The following is a 19,452-nucleotide window of genomic DNA, read 5'->3' on the forward strand; positions in this document are numbered from 1 at the left end:
AATTTTAATCATGTGCCCATGGGGATATTGCAATGGTTGTAAACATGAAAATGATCATAAGTCATTTTTCTAAGTGCGATTGTAATTTTGAACACTTAATGTTGTAAGTCAAGGACCACCTGTACTAGGAGCCAGTCAACCAGGAGGGACTTCTGAGAGCAATGGGTAACTGAGAAGCTGGTCACTGACTAATATTTGGACAGATTTATATGTATTATTTAATACATTTAATATGTATTTATAGGTATTATTTATTTTAACTTTATTTTTTATTTATTTATTTTGTCACAATGGTATATATAAGCATAAGCATGAAATAACTATACGACATATAAGCATATATATAAGTATAAGCATGAAATAATTATATGAATTGGATACAATCAAGGGGAACATTAGGACAGAAACGGTAGGCACGTTGGTGCTCTTATGCCCGCCCCTTACAGACCTCTTAGGAATGGGGTGAGGTCTTTGGTTAAAGCTTTGGGGATTTTGGGAAGAGACCACAGAGTCAGATAGTGCATTCCAGGCATTAACAACTCTGTTACTGAAGTTATATTTTCTGCAATCAAGATTGGAGCGGTTCACATTAAGCTTAAATCTATTGTGTGCTCGTGTATTGTTGTGATTGAAGCTGATGTAGTCTTCAACAGAAAGGACATTGTAACAGATGATTCTATGAGTTAGGCTCAGGTCATGCTGAAGGTGATGGAGTTCTAAATTTTCTAAGCCCAGGATTTCAAGTCTGGTGGCATAAGGTATTTTGTTGTATTCAGAGGAGTGGAGAATCTTCTTGTAAAATATTTCTGGACACGCTCAATTGTATTAATGTCCGAAAAGAGGTATGGGTTCCAGACAGGTGATCTGTATTCAAGAATTGGTCTAGCAAATGTTTTATATGCTCTGGTTAGTAGTGTAATATTTCTGGAGAAGAAGCTACGCAAGATTAAGTTTACAACTCTTAGATCCTTTTTTGCTATATAGTTGCAGTGGGCTTTGGCACTTTAATCATTCGATATGAAAACACCAAGGTCTTTATCATCTCCATTGGTTTCCAGCTATTCTGAATCAGTGGAAAATATCAGTAATCTGAGACTACAGTGTTCATTTGAAACAAACGTACCTTTTTAAGAGGCACATTTTGGGATATGTATTTAGCATGATGACTATTAAAGAGTGAATGTGGATGATGGGAAGGAAGGCAGTTCAGAAAGCAGAGTATGATTTAAGCCAAAAAACCAAGAGTGCATTATAGTTTAGCTGTTGTAATTATATGTTGTAATTTGTATTTGGGGCCAAATCCCATTGAATTAAGAAACATTATTTTTACAGTAACACTACAGTGGAGGATGCAACAGACTGTATATTCTGTGGAACTGCAGTTAGAGCGCTCCTTCCCACCCAATTCAAAAGAACAATTCACCAGAGCACTAGAGAGCTCGTGAGGAAAAGATGTGAGCTCTGGTTGAAGTTCTCATCTATAAAGTGGGGAAAACAGATGCTCCTAATTAAAAATGAATTAAAGAAAGAAATATTACCTGCACTAAAACATCAGCAACAGAGATTCTAAATAAGCCTTTCCAGCCTGGTGTCAATCAGTTCCAACAACCATGGAAAACTACCAGGTATGAGACAGTTGTAGTCCAAAACATGTGGAGGACTTAAGATAGGAAAGGCTATTTTAAATTTGCATTAATAGTTCTGCAGTTTGTTATAGCCAGCCAGAAGCTAAGATGCTTAGCAAGCTTGCAGTTGGAAAGAACTGTAGGGGACTGGCTTTTAACAAGCCATTCAAAATAATTAAGGCTGAAGAACTCACTTGGTGATTTTGAGGTAGTAATTCTCCTCATCCAACTATCTTACAAGGTTGTTTTGTGTGGACACTCATGTGTACAGCCTTAAGTTCTTTTTTTAAAAAGTCTATCCTTGAAATTAAACATCTGCCTATCTTCCTCATTAAGAGGCTACATGAAGCTCCACAAAGTCTTTGTATAATCTCCTTGTCAATGCCCAGAGATCTTAATTATTAATTCATTAATATCATGCTACCTGGGCCTTCTTAGAACATTTCTAGTTAACTGGCACAAGACTAATGATTTGTGACAATGTCCTTGAGAGACAGGAGGAGGAGCCACAGATCTGACAAAGGTCAGATAAGAGCAGCTAAGTCCTCAGAAGGAATAGGGGCATGGCAAATACCTCAGAAAGGACCCTCCCTAGTAAAGGTGAGGGGGGGAGGAGATGTACTTTCAAGACTTGCAAGATTCTGTTAATGTAACCTTACAATAAAGGTAGTGTTAGTACTCCAAGTTAGTACTCCCTTAAGGGCTGAGGAAGAAAATGAATTAGCATAAGTCTCTGAACCCAGGTGATGTGAAAATTTTAATTAAAAAAAAAGCTAATTCCTCTGAGATTTTTTTTTGACGCTGCTGCAAGTTTAGAAGAAAGAGCAGCACAGATGTTTCCTTATGCCAGTTGTGTGCTCTTTCATATTGGGAATCCAAGAAGCTGTATGTCTCACAACAGTAGTCTGGGCCGTTAACTGGGGATATCTGTCATGCCTAGAATAGTTCAGCCTTGTTGAAAGCCAGATGTCAAGATGTCCAGCAGATAAACTGCTATTGATATGATTGGGAGTGCAATAAGTGGCAAATATCTTTGGTTCAAATGTAGGATGAGGATGAAAGTTTGTTCTCCAAGCTTGTGGGTTGGTTTCCGAATTGTTTGTTACCAGGCTAGGTAACATCTTCAGCAGAGTTTAGGGGGTGTCAGTGTTCTTCTCTTTCTAAGGACTTGTCGTGTCCCACTCCTCCGCTGACGGCTGGGTCCGGGAAATCCGAATCAGGCTTGCCTCTGCAGCTCTGCCCAAAGTCCTAGCAAAGTCCTCAGAGCAGGCAGGAGACCAGTAAGTGACTTCAGCAAGATAAGTTTGACTTTTGCCTGACTCAGAGACTGCCAGAAAGTAGCTCCTTTATATAGGCCATGGGGTGTGGCTCCATGACTCAGCACTCATTAAGGCCTGCCCCTCCCTTCCCTCTGTTGCCTCCGCCTCTCCAATCTTCTGATGCGAGGGTCACTCCAATCAGCTGTTCTTGGGAGTAAACCCTCCTCAGGCTCACCTGCTGTGGAGGAGGGGGAGGGGTCTAGCTGCTCCGTTTGCCTGGGCATGGAGTCAGGGCTGGGGCAGGGAGATGCTCCTTCTTCTGCTGTTTGTGGGGGCATGGAGCCAGGACTTGGGCCGGAAGGCATACATTCCTCAGTGTTGGGGAGCAGGTAAGAAGGCCCCGGCTGCTCTGAGGGCGGGCAAGACACAACAGGACTTTGTATGGTCAGTAGGTCTTATGATGGTGAGGTCATGTCAGGTGAGGGTCCCATTAGGTCAGGGACTTTCACTTGACACACCCATACCTGATCCATCGTAAGACCCATCACAAGACCCAGACCTGATGGGAACCTCACCTGATATGACCTCACCATCACAAGACCTACTGACCATACAAAGTCCTTAGAAAGAGAAGAACACTGACACCCCCTAAACTCTGCTGAAGATGTTACCTAGCCTGGTAACAAACAATTCGGAAACCAACCCACAAGCTCTGAGAACAAATCTTCACCCTCATGATTAAGACTCTTTAATAGTGCTAGTTAGGAAGTTATGCTACATCGGTGCTAGATCTGAGCATGTACGTATGTAGCAGGGGTGAAATCTAAAAATTTTCCCTACCGGTTCTGTGGGTGTGGCTTAATTGGTGGGCGTGGCTTGGTGGTCAGATGACTGGGTGGGTGTGGCTAATAACAATAAATAATAAAAATAATAAAGTATAAAAACCAATAAGATGTACCAAAAACCAACTTTCACACTTTACACACACACAACACAACACAACTGACTCACACACAATGGAAAAGCAGCTGTACTTCACACTTCACACAGCCACAAAAAGCTCAAAAACCAACTTTCACACTTTACACACACACAACACAACACAACTGACATACACACAAAATACCACATACAGCTTTCTGAGATTTTGTGTGTTTGTGTAGTTAGAGTGAAACACTACAGAAACACACCAAATCTCAGAAAGCTGCACAAATATTTTATTTTATTATTTTATTTTATTTTATTTTTTAAGGTTTGTGGACTTCAATTCCCAGAGTTCCTCAGCCAGCAAAGTCAGCCAGCCTTAGTTGCTCAGTGATGAAATAGATTAGCTAAGCAACTGATTCTGTCTGGTGCTGAAAGTGAAACTGGGGCTTTCTGGTTGGGAAAAAAGCCATGCGTTCGATCAGTAATCAGGTAAGTGCCTTAGAATCTCTTAAAAGGAGGTTTTCTACAGAAAACATGTTTTTAAGGTTCTGCTGATGAGGAACTCAGGTGAGATCGTCAGAGGAGCCTTTAAAAAAATTTTTTTTTAAAGTTTAATCTCAGCTGAGGGACGGGATCCTCAAAGGCTTTTTTTTACTTTTAAAGGCTTGTTTCGGCTGAAGAAAAACCTGCTTTTAAAAGTAAAAAAAAAAACCCTCTGCTGATGGTGCGGCTCAGCAGAGGCAGGGGGGGCGGGGCCAGGGACTTTTGCTACCGGTCCTCCGAACTAGCAGCCGCCATCGCTACTGGATCGGGCGAGCCGGTCCGAGCCGGGAGCATTTCACTCCTGGTATGTATGTATGTATGTAACTTGAATTAACTATAACAGACTTCGTGGTGCATACTGAGTCTAGAAATGGGCTAAGTTTGTCAACCCTCCCACATTACAAAGACAGAGTCATGGGGATTTGGTAATCAAGAGTTTTATCATGTGATCCCTGAGAGTCTTTAGCTTCCTCTATGCAAAAAGGCCACAATATGTATAATACAAGTATATTGTGGCTACATAAGGAAAGATTGTGAGCTTCCTTGGCCTAAACCTATTCACAATTTGCATTCTGATATGGACCAGTATGGGATGAAATTCTCCCTGTATTACATAGGATGAAAATGTTAAGTAGCATTCCAGTCTTGATAAACTGTAAAGCAGTTGAGTATGAACATGATTGTATTTCATATTCCAACTCTTGGAGTAGAGCACAGATGCTGCTGAACTTAACAGATTACGAAGAAGAGATGAGGCAGCCTTGACTAATCTACTTCTGAGAGCTCTTCTTGATTATTTAATATTTTCTCTTTGATGCTTTGGCCTTTGAATTGCTCCAAAGAATTCACTGTCAAGTAATAACTGAAAGGGTAATTATACACCCTTTATATTCACTGAAATTAAAAAGCATGTTTACATCTGTAGTGTGAGAATTTGTTGTCTCCGAAACTAATATATACTTCATCTTGGCAAGTATTTATTTTTAGCTTATATTACCATCACACACTCCACAAAGATTCAGATTTATATATAGGTATATCTGATTCTAGTTCTAAAAAACATTTACTAAGCATTTTGAAAAGAAAACTATCTTATAGACCAAGGAATGTCATCTATGGCTGAAAGAAATCAACAAAAAAGGAATATTTAAAAACCCAGTCCTTAAGCTTCCTTGTTTATTTATTTGCTGGAAATTAATACTCTGTATTACCGATAGTATTACACAATATTGCATTCATTTTCATAGTGAAAATCTATTTTTGTGGTTGCCAAGAGTCTACAGTGACTTGATGGCATGTAATCAATCAATCATTTATTCAGTTACAAATATCATTTACAAATAACCTATCTGTATGAGTTGTCATATACAAGCTGTTTTTACTGCTGCTGTTCCTTCCTCCTCATTCTGACTTTTATGCTCTCTCATTTGTAGTGAGGAAAAAGATAAATTATTATATTAATTCCATACATCATTACTGACAATGCTGATATGGTACTTACTAATTTCTAGTTCTGTTCTTCAAAGATCTTTAATATTTCTGAAGTTATGATGTTTCATATCATTCTGTAAGTTCTGGTATTAATTGATATCAAGAACAGGTTTATATATTTTTTTCTTCTGTTTAGAATCTTTATCCTCTTATAGTGTCCAGTTTCTAAAACAATCACTTATAATTTACCATAACCAGGATAATCAAAATTAGTCTATTTATTTTGTATAGCTAATTTCAAAATCTTACAGTAAATGCTAACATTAAATTCAGGGAATTTGGACCCTTAATCCAGTTATAACTTTCTTAGATCAAATACCTTGTTGTTATTCATTTCAAATTCTTTAACTTCTTAAGCTTATAATTATTTTTTCTTTTGTTCAGAGTTGAAATAAAGACTTTTCAAGACTTCAAATTTGTAATTCCAAAAATCTCTAAATAGCTTTAACATAGTTGATAGGGAAATCTTTTCTGAAAATGATTAGAAAGTGAGGTTTGTGGATTTAGTGTCCACAAGGTGGCTGATCCTATTGTCTCCTGGCATTCAAATCGCAGAAAATTGTCCTGTGGTCTCCTTGTAAGAATCAGCTGTTCAGATAACAAATGGACAATCTCCTGTCTTCTCCTTATCTGGAGAAATTCCAAGGAATTTCTGGAGACATCTTCAATTCGTCATACTTCCCCTGTAAAGTCTTTAGATTTTTTCAAGGTATACAGGTAGTTCTCTACTTACAACAATTTATTTAGTTTGGTTTGGTTTGAAGTTTAGTTATTTGGTTTGAAGTTACAATTGCACTTAGAAAAGTGACTTATAAGTATTTTTTCTCATGACTTGTTGCATGTGACTTGATCATGTGTTCAAAATTCAGCCGCTTGGCAACTGACTCATATTTATGACAGTTACAGTGTTCCGGGGTCACGTGATCAACTTTTCTGACCTTCTGACAAGCAAAGTCAATAGGGGAGCCAGATTCACTTAGCAACTGTATTATTAACTTAGCAACTGAAGTGATTTACTTAATGGCTGTGGCAAGAAAGATCTTAAAATGAGGTACAATTCACTTAACAAATATCTTGCTTACCAACAGAAATTTTGGGCTCATTTGTGGTTGTAAGTCGAAAACTATTGTATCTTATTTGTTCCTGGATAGTGCCTCTAAAGTGAATGACAACTCTCTTTCCTTTGAATTCTTAATGTATTACAAAGTAGTCAGAAAAAGGAAGGACCTTTGATTTTTGACCCCAGAGGGAGAAATAAATACTTGCCTCTCTACCTCACTTGGGACCAAGAATTTGGTAATTTGGGGAACTTTAAAGATCAGAAAAACCCGGGGCCAAATTATTGATCAAGGTTAATCATCTCTATGGATAACAATAGAAGTTGTGTGAAAATGTTTGGAAGTTACATGGGACAGTGAAATTATGTTGAGCATGTCAAATGGGAAGCTGATGAAAAAGACCAAGAATAAATATAATGTATAAAGTAGATATATTTTCAGATAGACTTGTGAAATTAGTGGCTTTGCCTGAGCAAAAAGTGCAACATCTTATGCAAGTTGGGATACACTCTGTTCACTATAACGCTTTCCTTTTCATACAAGTCTCCAAAGCCTGGAGATTAATTTTGAACAAGAGGCCGGGGAGCTTAATGGACAGATAAAATAATAACATCTGCACCTTCATTTCAGAACAGTAGCCCTTGTTAGCAATTTCAAATGTAATCTTAACCACCATGTGTGTCATTATAATATAACTCTTGACTTGGATATGTAAGAAATCTATCCTTGAAGCTCATACAGATAGAGAATGAGAGGGCGCCTTTCCTAAGCTTCCTTTAATCTTTAGTAGTTTAGCACATGGGTTTCATCTCTAGCAACATATGATTAAGACTACTCTCAGGCTAAACAACATACTTAAAACTCCAATCTTGAACTAAGGATGTTCATTAAAGCATAAGCAAAAGACAGAATTTCAGAATTAATTGGTTTCTTAAAAAACGAAATTGGTTCTTTACTTAAAAAATAAAATAAAAATAAGGACAACTTGCAGAGAGCAGGCATTTTTTAATTCTTTCTAACAACTTCATTAACAGCGATATTTCTTCTGTGTAATGAAGCATTATGTTGGGCCTCCTGTGTGTTTGTATTTTCCTCTCATGTTCCTTCACTCTTTGGGAAGCATAGGGCATTATGCCTTTTATATGTCACTTGAGGTCATATGACCTAGAGGGAAGTGGGCTCAGCATTTCTCAAGGTTTCTCAAGCTCAGCCACTTTAATATGTGTGCACTTCAATGCCTAGAATTCCTCAGCCAGCATGCTGGTTTATCCCATTATACTAACTGTATTAATAATTATTTGATTTATAGTAATCTTTTAAGAGTTCAAGATGGATATCAGCTCTTTAAGGTGCGCCTGGTCATGAAACAAACATGATTAGAACTACTGGAAGTCCAAAAGGTAAAGGTAAAGGTTCCCCTCGCACATAAGTGCTAGTCGTTCCCGACTCTAGGAGGCGGTGCTCATCTCCGTTTCTAAGCTGAAGAGCCAGTGCTGTCTGATGACAATTCCATGATCATGTGGCTGGCATGACTAAACGCTGAAGGTGCACGGAATTCTGTTACCTTCCTACCAAAGGTGGTCCCTATTTTTCTACTTGCATTTTTTACGTGCTTTCAAACTGCTAGGTTGGCAGAAGCTGGGAGAAGTAATAGGAGCTCACTCAGTTATGCAGTGCTAGGGATTTGAACCACCGAACTGCCAACCTTTCTGATCGACAAGCTCAGTGTCTTAGTCACTGAGCCACCGCGTCCCTGATACTAGAAGTCTATTTTATTATTAAAAAATATAACAGTAACTTGAAAAGCTGGCTGAGATTCTCTCCCTTGATTTATATAAAAAAGGATTGAGACAAGGCATTCTTTCTCATTCATTCCTCCCTTCCTGGGCCAGGCTACTTTTTATGTAATAGCTGTTAAATTCTTTCTTCAGGGCCATTTCCTCTACACAGGCATATGTAGTGCTCCATCTTCATATTTTGCTCAAATCAATGGGCTGACAGAGAGTGTGATTTGCCCAACATTATCCACTGAGCTCTCATAGCTGAAGGTGAAGTAGAAGCTGGGGTTCCCATTCCTAGTCCAGATTTTTAACCATTACACCATATGGTTGTCTTTAAAATAAGGCTCCATTGGGTTCAGTTTTCAGAAAGTTATCCAGATAGAGAAACAGAGTGACATAGAGGTAGCAAAAATTCTGAGATCCCTTATGTGATTTTGTTCCAATATTAAGCTGCGGTGGAAAGAATAATAAAAGGAAACCAAATTTGAATCCTTAAGAATACCTTTTCAAAAGAACAAGGAATATTTCCTCAGAGACCAAACAAGACTTCACATATTGATTGCATTTTTCCACGCATTTAGTAAGTTTCAGAAAGTTCAAATGCATTAATGAGTAGTTGATTATCTAGTCATCAGGTGATTCCTTCACGAACCAGTTTAGCAGTAAAACTGCATCATGGGAAGAAGTCAGTCTTGGTCATATTATTAGAAATGTAAGTTTAGAATATGTCTGTGTTCCTTCAAAGACCAGAGTTACATTCTAATAGAAAGGAAAGAAGGGCTGTGTTTTCACAAATATTTTTTTTAACAAAAACGAGTGTGAAGCACTTGCTATCAAGTACAAGTTTCCACTGAATACATAGCTACTGTTTTTGACTTGATTAAGGCAGCCATATGAAGTGGCAGTAATTCAAATGTTTTCTGCCAAAGTGCCAGTTCTCTTCTTAACTCAAAAAAGCAAAAATAAAAACAGCAAAAAAAGAAAAAAAAAGCCCATGTGAATTTATGAAAAGATTAAAATATGATCTGGATATTATGACCCTTAAGAACTCGCACTAAAACTCCTCTGCCTTCAATTTTCCTAACAAATATACGCTCACTTGCAAATAAGATGGATGAAATACTCCTCTTAAACAAATACTATTCTGATTTTCGCAATTCAGCAGTCCTATGCTTCTCTGAAACCTGGTTAAATGAATCAATTGAAAATGGCAGCCTGAACATTCCAGGGTTTCAAATTGAACGATCAGATAGGATTCCAGAAACATCTGGTAAAAAGAAAGGAGGAGGCTTATGCCTATATATTAATTCAACCTGGTGTCAAGATTTTAACATAATTTACAAATTCTGTGACAACAATTTAGAGACTCTAATTATCAACTGCAAACCTTACTATTCGCCTCGTGAATTTTCCTCATTTCTTCTAATTGCTGTTTATGTCCCACCACAAGCCTGTGTAAACGAGGCATTATGAACTCTAGCTGACCAAATCATGGAGGCTGAAGCCAAACACCCTGATTCACTGGCCATTGTTTTGGGAGATCTAAACAAGGCAAACTTAAGGAAAGAACTACCAAAATACTTTCAGCATGTCAATTGTCCCACCAGAGGCAAGAATACTCTAGACCACTGCTACACAACACTAAAAGATGCCTATCGGTCTTTACCACGTGCAGCTGTAGGACACTCTGATCATTGCATGATTCACCTTGTACCTGCTTACAGGCAAAGACTTAAAGCCATAAAACCAATAATTAAATCAGTGAAAACCTGGACGGAGGAATCAGAATTAAAGCTACAGGCATGTTTTGACTGCACTGATTGGAATATTTTAAAGATACCTCTGCAGACCTGGATGAACTCACAGATACTGTAACATCATATGTCAGCTTCTGTGAAGACCTATATGTACCTACAAGGAACTTGAATACACAGTAATAACAAACCTTGGTTTACACCTAAACTTAAGCAGCTCGACATTCCAAAGAGGAAGCCTACAGAAAAGGTGATAAAATGCTGTACAATCAGGCCAGAAATGCACTAACAAGGAGATAAGAGCAGCAAAAGAAGCTACTCTGAAAAGCTAAAGAATCAATTTTCAGCAAATGAACCAGCAAACATGTGGAAAACTCTTAAAAATATCACCGGCTATGGCAAACCTCCTTCCCAGGCTGAAGGTAATCAACAACTGGCAGATGACCTGAATGAGTTTTACTGCAGGTTTGAAAGGAAACTACAGCCACCTATCTCCACAACCCCATCTCAGACACACCAACAACAGCCAAGCCTCCTACAACTGACCCCATTTCATTGGGTTCACAACCCCTAGTGATCACAGAAAAGGAAGTGCAGGACCTATTTCACAGACAAAAGCCAGGAAAAGCTCCAGGCCCAGACAAGATAACTCCTTCTTGCTTAAAAGTCTGTGCTGACCAATTGGCCCCATCTTCACCCATATTTTCAATAAATCACTAGAGATGTGCTATGTTCCTTCTTGCTTCAAACGCTCTACCATCATCCCAGTGCCGAAGAAGCCCACCATCAAGGAACTGAATGACTACAGACCAGTTGCTCTAACATCTGTAGTCATGAAAACCTTTGAAAGGCTAGTGCTTTCCTACCTGAAAACCATCACGAATCCGCTCTTAGACCCCTTGCAATTTGCATACCGAGCAAATAGATCAACAGATGATGCTGTTAATATGGCTCTGCACTACATCCTACAACATCTTGAGTCTCCAAAGACCTATGCAAGGGTCCTTTTTGTAGACTTTAGTTCAGCATTCAATACCATCATTCCAGACATTCTTCTAACTAAGCTAAACCAGCTACAGGTACCGGAACAGACTTGTAAGTGGATCACAAGCTTCCTAACAAACAGGAAGCAGCATGTGAAGCTAAGCAAGATCACATCAAATACCTGTACAATTAGCACAGGGGCCCCCCAAGGCTGTGTGCTCTCCCCACTTCTCTTCTCTCTGTATACCAATGACTGCATCTCCAAAGATCCATTTGTTAAGCTACTGAAGTTCGCAGATGACACAACAGTGATTGGTCTCATTCGAGACAATGACGAATCCGCATATAGACGAGAGGTCGAGCGACTAGCCTTGTGGTGCAACCAAAACAATCTGGAACTGAACACACTCAAAACCGTAGAAATGGTGGTAGACTTTAGGAAAAACCCTTCCATACTTCCACCTCTCACAATACTTGACAACACAGTATCAACAGTAGAAACCTTCAAATTTCTGGGTTCTATCATATCGCAAGATCTCAAATGGACAGCTAACATCAAAACATCATTAAAAAGGACAACAAAGAATGTTCTTTCTCGCCAACTCAGTAAGCTCAAACTGCCCAAGGAGCTGCTGATCCAATTCTACAGAGGAATTATTGAGTCTGTCATTTGCACCTCTATAACTGTCTGGTTCGGTTCTGCAACCCAACAAGAAAACACAGACTTCAGAGGATAATTAGAACTGCAGAAAAATAATTGCTACCAACTTGCCTTCCATTGAGGACCTGTATACTGCGAATCAAGAAGAGGGCCGTGAAAATATTTGCAGATCCCTCGCATCCTGGACATAAACTGTTTCAACTCCTACCCTCAAAACGACGCTATAGAGCACTGCACACCAGAACAACTAGACACAAGAACAGTTTTTTCCCGAAGGCCATCACTCTGCTAAACAAATAATTCCCTCAACACTGTCAGACTATTTACTGAATCTGCACTACTATTAATCGTTTCATAGTTCCCATCACCAATCTCTTTCCACTTATGACTGTATGACTATAACTTGTTGCTGGCAATCCTTATGATTTATATTGATATATTGATCATCAATTGTGTTGTAAATGTTGTACCTTGATGAACGTATCTTTTCTTTTATGTACACTGAGAGCATATGCACCAAGACAAATTCCTTGTGTGTCCAATCACACTTGGCCAATAAAATTCTATTCTATTCTATTCTATTTACACATTCCATGCACTAAGAATTGTTTGAAATACTTGGAAGACATTTGTTCTCTAGTACTTTTGACACATTAGAGTACTTCAGGCTTCAGGAGTTGTATTGGACCCTGAAGGCTCTTAAAATCTGTAAGCAGCATTTGAAATATGGAAGTGAGTCACAACTGAATTTTATTAGATACTAGTAGAAAATGCTTAAACTCCCATCATGTTGTTTCCATTCTCATGAAATTTGTGTTAAAAAAAATTGGGTAAGGTTTTGATCCCCCCCACATTCCCCCTTAGAAAAATGTAATATGGGACATTTGGAAGTTTGTCTCTAAGCAATATAAACCTTATCTTAGACCCGTTCCAGTCCGGCTTTCGGCCCGAATACAGCACGGAGACGGCTTTGGTCGCATTGGTTGATGATCTCTGGAGGGCCAGGGATAGGGGTTATTCCTCTGCCTTGGTCCTATTAGACCTCTCAGCGGCTTTTGATACCATCGACCATGGTATCCTGCTGCACCGGTTGGAGGGATTGGGAGTGGAAGGCACCGTTTATTGGTGGTTCTCCTCCTATCTCTCTGATCAGTCGCAGACGGTGTTGACGGGAGGGCACAGGTCGACCCTGAAGCACCTCACTTGTGGGGTGCCACAGGGGTAGATTCTCTCGCCCCTCCTGTTCAACATCTATATGAAGCCGCTGGGTGAGATCATCAGTGGTTTCGGTGTGAGTTACCAACTGTACGCTGATGATACTCAGCTGTACTTCTCCACACCGGGCCACCCCAACGAAGCTGTCGAAGTGCTGTCCCGGTGTCTGGAGGCCGTACGGGTCTGGATGGGGAGAAACAGGCTCAAGCTCAATCCCTCCAAGACAGAGTGGCTGACTGTTGGGGGCGAGTCATTGGCCCCAATGGAAAGGGTGCGCAACTTGGGCATTCTCCTGGATGGATGGCTGTCCTTTGAAGACCATTTGACGGCCATCTCCAGGAGAGCTTTTTACCAGGTTCGCCTGGTTCGCCAGTTGCGCCCCTTCCTGGACTGGGATGCCCTATGCATGGTCACTCATGCTCTCGTGACATCTCGCCTGGATTACTGCAATGCCCTCTACATGGGGCTTCCCTTGAGGAGCACCCGGAGGCTCCAGTTAGTCCAGAATGCGGCTGCGTGGGTGATAGAGGGAGCCCCGCGTGGCTCCCATGTGACACCACTCCTGCGCAGACTGCACTGGCTGCCTGTGGCCTTCCGGGTGCGCTTCAAGGTTTTGGTAACTATCTTCAAAGCGCTCCATGGCTTAGGGCCGGGCTACTTACGGGACCGTCTGCTGCCACCGATTGCCTCCCACTGACCCGTGCGCTCTCACAGGGAGGAACTCCTTAGGGTGCCGTCCGCCAGGCAGTGCCGACTGGCGACACCCAGGGGAAGGGCCTTCTCTGTGGGGGCTCCCACCCTCTGGAATGAACTTCCCCCAGGACTCCGCCAACTTCCTGACCTTCGAACCTTCCGCCGCGAGCTTAAAACACATCTATTTATTTGTGCAGGACTGGACTAGAATTTTAATTTTAAATTTAGTTTTAATGGGGTTTTATCATTTTAACTGTAATTTTAAATTTTGGCCTATTTAAATAAGTTTTTTAATTAGTATTTTATCTTGTATTATATTTGTATTTTTATCGGGCTGTAAACCACCCTGAGTCCTTCGGGAGATAGGGCGGTATAAAAATTTGATTAAATAAATAAATAAATAAATAAATAAATAAATCTTTAGGAAGGTTGATAAAGTCATGACATAGATTATTTTTTCATGCCTTTCATCTTGAAACCCTCTTTGTGAGGTTATCATGCCATTAGTGATTATGGAAGGAAACTGACACACACCATGACCCGACTGGTTACAGTCATCTCAGTAAATTTTATGCATTATTGATCTGTGCTGAAATCAAATCTAGAAAAAAATGGTCAGGTCAGACCTATTAAAATAAGTAGGAGCCATAATTTTAGATCACTGCTCTTCTACTCTAGCAATAGGAAACTATAGTAGATATCCTACAGATCTGTGATGGCGAACCTATATCAAGCGTGCCAGAAGTGGCACAAAGAGCCATCTCTTTGGGCACGCAAGCTGTTGCCAGTTGCTGTTCCGGGTTCCGATGCACCATCCAGCTGGTCTTTATGCATGTGGGAGCACTGGAAACCGGAAGAGCAGCCACTGGCCACCTGATCTTCCAATTTCTGGTGTACATGTGAACCCAAATTCCAGCTGGCTGGTGTGCATGCATGCGCCAGAAACCAGAAGAGCAGCCGCCTGGTATGCATATGCGCGCCGGGAAGATGATCTTCCAGTTTCCTGCCCAGCTGGTCTGCACACACGCATGAGTGCCAGAAACTGGAAGACCTAGGTAGCCGGTGCTCATGCTCATGCCAGAAACCAGAAGATCATCTTCCTGGTGCGCACATGTGCCCCAGGCGGCTGCTCTTGTGGTTTCTGGTGCATGCATGCGAATTGGCCAGTTGGTCTTCACACGCGCATGCACACCAGAAACCCGAAGACCAGGTGGCCAGTGCACATGCATGTGCCGGAAACTGGAAGATCATCTTCCCAGTGTGCACATGCTCTTTTGACGATTGCTCTTCTGGTTCCCAGCACGTACATACGCGCACTCCCGTTTCAGCACTCGGTGCTGAAAAGGTTCGCCAACACTGTTTTGAACGGCAGCTTGCGTCCACTTCTGTTCATATAATCTGTATTCAAAATTTATAGGAGTTCTAGTCCAAGTCACCTGGAGTATCTTAAATCTACTTGTTTTTAATGGGATTGATTGCAGCTAAATTTTGCATGAGCCAAGGCAATATATTAATTATGAATACATAATTCTAGGTTCTCTGAATATCTGTTATTTATCTTTGGATAATTCCTCTCCTTGCTGTAGGTTTGTGTAACATCACATACATGAAGCCCAGTATCTCCACTAAATATTTTAATCTCCCCTTGGATTAAACAACACATTGATAAACAACAAGGCATCAAAGGAGGTTCTTTTTCCATTTTTAAACCTTCCACCCAGGAAAAGAAGGAATTTTGAATCAAAGCAGTTTGTGGGAATAATTAAACTGCCTGACGCATGTGCTGTGGCACAATCCAGATCAGGACTTTAATGCATGACTGGACTCTTCAGTGACCAAGGAACACTACCAGTGATGTTCAATGCAAAACAAGTTCTTTTTAATAATAATAATAATAATAATAATAATAATAATAATAATAATAATAATAATAATAATAATAATAATAATAATAATAATAATAATAATAATAATATAATTTTTATACCGCCCTTCTCCCGAAGGACTCAGGGTGGTTAACAGCCAGACAAAATAACAATCACATACAACACAATAAAACCAGAATTAAAAAACTTAATTCAATTTAGCCTATAATTTAAATATAAAATACATAACATCGTAAAACCCCAATTAAAATCCTATTAAAATCCATTTATGCCAGTCCTGCGCGGAAGAATAAATACGTCTTCAGCTCGCGGCGAAAGGTCCGGAGGTCAGGAAGTTGATGAAGTCCTGGAGGAAGCTCATTCCAGAGGGTAGGTGCCCCCACGGAGAAGGCTCTCCCCCTGGGGGTCGCCAGCTGACATTGTTTGGCTGACAGCACCCTGAGGAGACCCTCTCTGTGGGAGCGCACCGGTTGGTAGGAGGAAAGTGGTAGCAGAAGGCGGTCCCGTAAATATCCTGGTCCTAAGCCATGGAGCACTTTAAAGGTGGTAACCAACACCTTGAAGTGCACCCGGAAGACCACAGGCAGCCAGTGCAGCTTGCGCAGGATAGGTGTTATATGAGAGCCACGAGTGGCTCCCTCTATCACCCACGCAGCTGCATTCTGGACCAACTGGAGCCTCCGGGTGCTCTTCAAGGGAAGCCCCATGTAGAGAGCATTGCAGTAGTCCAGGCGAGAAGTGACGAGGGCATGAGTGACTGTGCATAGGGAATCCCGGTCTAGAAAGGGGCGCAATTGGCGGACCAGGCGGACCTGGTAGAAAGCTCTCCTGGAGACGGTCGTCAGATGTTCTTCAAAGGACAGCCGCCCATCCAGGAGAACGCCTAAATTGCGCACCCTCTCCATTGGGGCCAATGACTCGCCCCCAACAGTCAGCAGCGGTTGCAGCTGACTGTACCGGGATGCCGGCATCCACAGCCACTCAGTCTAGGAGGGGTTGAGCTTGAGCCTGTTTCTCCCATCCAGACCCGCACGGCCTCCAGACACCGAGTCAACACTTTGACAGCTTCATTGGGGTGGTCAGGGGTGGAAATGTACAGCTGAGTATCATCAGCATACAGTTGGTATCTCACCCCCAAACCACTGATGACCTCACCCAGCGGCTTCATATAGATGTTGAACAGGAGAGGCGAGAGAACCGACCCCTGTGGCACCCCACACATGAGGCGCCTAGCGGTCGATCTCTGCCCCCCTGCCAACACCGTCTGCGATCGGTCGGAGAGATAGGATGAGAACCACCGAAAGACGGTGCCCCCCATTCCTAAGCTCCCCAACCGTCGCAACAGGATACCATGGTCGATGGTATCAAAAGCCGCTGAGAGTCTAAGAGGACCAGGGCAGAGGAATAACCCCTGTCCCGAGCCCTCCAGAGATCATCCACCAACGCGACCAAAGCCGTCTCCGTGCTGTACCCGGGCCGAAAACCAGACTGGAATGGGTCTAGATAGACAGATTCATCCAGGTACTGGGGTAACTGACGTGCCACCACACTCTCAACAACCTTTGCTACAAAGCGAAGATTGGAGACTGGACGATAGTTTCCTAAAACAGCTGGGTCCAGGGAGGGCTTCTTGAGGAGAGGCCTCACCACCGCCTCCCTCAACACCCTCCCTCAAGGAAGCGTTAACAATTCCCTGGAGCCATCCTCGTGTAACCTGAGTGGCCAGCACCAACCAGGAGGGACACGGGTCCAATAAACATGTGGTGGCATTCAATCGTCCCAGCAACTTGTCCATGTCCTCAGGAGCCACAGGATCAAACTCATCCCAGATGGTCTCAACAAGACTAGCCTCCGTCATCTCACCTGAATCTACCCAATTTTGGTCCAAACTGTCCTGAAGCTGAGCGATTTTATAGTACAGATACTCACTAAAATCCTCAGCACGCCCCTGCAAGGGATCATCGCGCACCTCCTGATGTAGGAGAGAGCGGGTCACCCTAAACAGGGAGGCCGGGCGGTTATCTGCCGACGCAATGAGGGTGGAAACGTAAACACGCTTAGCCTCCCTCAGTGCCACTAGTAGGTCTGAATGTAAGACCTAACGAGTGTTCAGTCAGCTTCCGAACGGCTGGACCTCCAGACACTCTCTAGACGTCTTTTCCGGCGTTTCATCTCCCTCAGCTCCTTGGAGAACCAAGGAGCCGGTTGAGACTGACGCCGGGTCAGAGGATTTTTTTGATTTTTTTTTTTTTATTGAAAGAGTTTTAAAAAAACAAAAACATTTTTCCCCCTTTTTTCCCCCTCCCTCCCAAAAAAAAAACAAAACACCCCCCTCCCTCCCCCACCCCGGCTTCCCGGGTCAATCCTGAGTAAAGTCCAATCCAAATAACCACATCCAAAGCTTTTCGTCTCCCAACCCCTCCCATTACATAAAATAACTTTCTAATTATTCAAAGGCAATCTGATATTTCTTAATCTGATATCTGTTTTGTAGATAATCAATCCATTTTTCCATTCAATTAAATATCTTTCCTGTATTGTCTTTTAAAACGCTGAGATTTTAGCCATCTCAGCCAAATTAATAACTTTCAATATCCATTCTTCTATTGTAGGTATCTCTTCTTCCAGTATTGTCCAATCAACAGTCTTGCTGCTGTTATTAAGTTCAAAATCAATTTAGTCTCAATCCCTGTACAATCCATTATAATTCCCAAAAGGAAAAATTGTGGCAGGAACTTTATCTTCTTCTTCAGTACATTTTGAATAATCCACCAAATTCTTATCCAAAAGACCTTAATTTTCTTGCAAGTCCACCAAATATGAAAATATGTAGCATCATCACAATCACACCTCCAACATTTCGCTTGGATATTAGGATACATACATGATAATTTTTTGGGATCTAAATGCCATCTCTAAAACATCTTATAAAAATTTTCCCTTAAATTCTGTGCTTGTGTAAACTTAACATTTCTAACCCAGATTTTCTCCCAGATTTTTTTTGATTTTTTGATTTTTTTATTAAAATCAAGGTTCATAGTGGATAAGGCCATACCATGTCAATGAGCAAGGCTGTGTTTTTCTCCCAACTCATTTTTCTCCCCGTTCATTTTTTAAAAGGGAAGTTGGGAGATGAAAAATAAAGATTATTTTTACTTACTAATAAGTTATTATATCTTAGAATATAGTCTACCCAAAGATTTAAATGTTAAAATTATTTTTAAATGATGCAAAAACCACTTTAAGAGAATTTGCTCCTTAAAAGAGTTTGTTGACAGAGGACTTCCTTCATGATGCTTACTTATCTAGATGACATTGTTATATTTTTAATAAGTTATACATAGCTAAAATGGAAAATATCTTGCTGCTTTAATGTTACTGTTGTTTTCACCTGAGTGAATATTGGATATTACTTGCTAGAGAGACAGTTAATAAAAAAGCATGGAATCAATGTACTTGGTTCAATTTAATGTCAGCTGCAGTCAAATAAATACAGGTCAACAAGGTAGTTCCATAATTAAGATTACAAGTTTTAATTGTATGACGGTATTCACAAAATATGGTTCACCTGGTTC

The 19,452-nt window shown here is 41.0% G+C and overlaps 1 protein-coding gene across 1 annotated transcript in view; it reads left to right on the forward strand.

Moving 5' to 3' along the window:
• Window positions 1–19,452, forward strand: part of STK32C (serine/threonine kinase 32C) — a 237,067-nt gene that overhangs the window by 5,177 nt on the left and 212,438 nt on the right. The gene's annotated exons all lie outside the window — the stretch shown is intronic.

The sequence above is a fragment of the Ahaetulla prasina genome, chromosome 6 (assembly GCF_028640845.1).
Source record: "Ahaetulla prasina isolate Xishuangbanna chromosome 6, ASM2864084v1, whole genome shotgun sequence".
Taxonomy (NCBI): domain Eukaryota; kingdom Metazoa; phylum Chordata; class Lepidosauria; order Squamata; family Colubridae; genus Ahaetulla; species Ahaetulla prasina.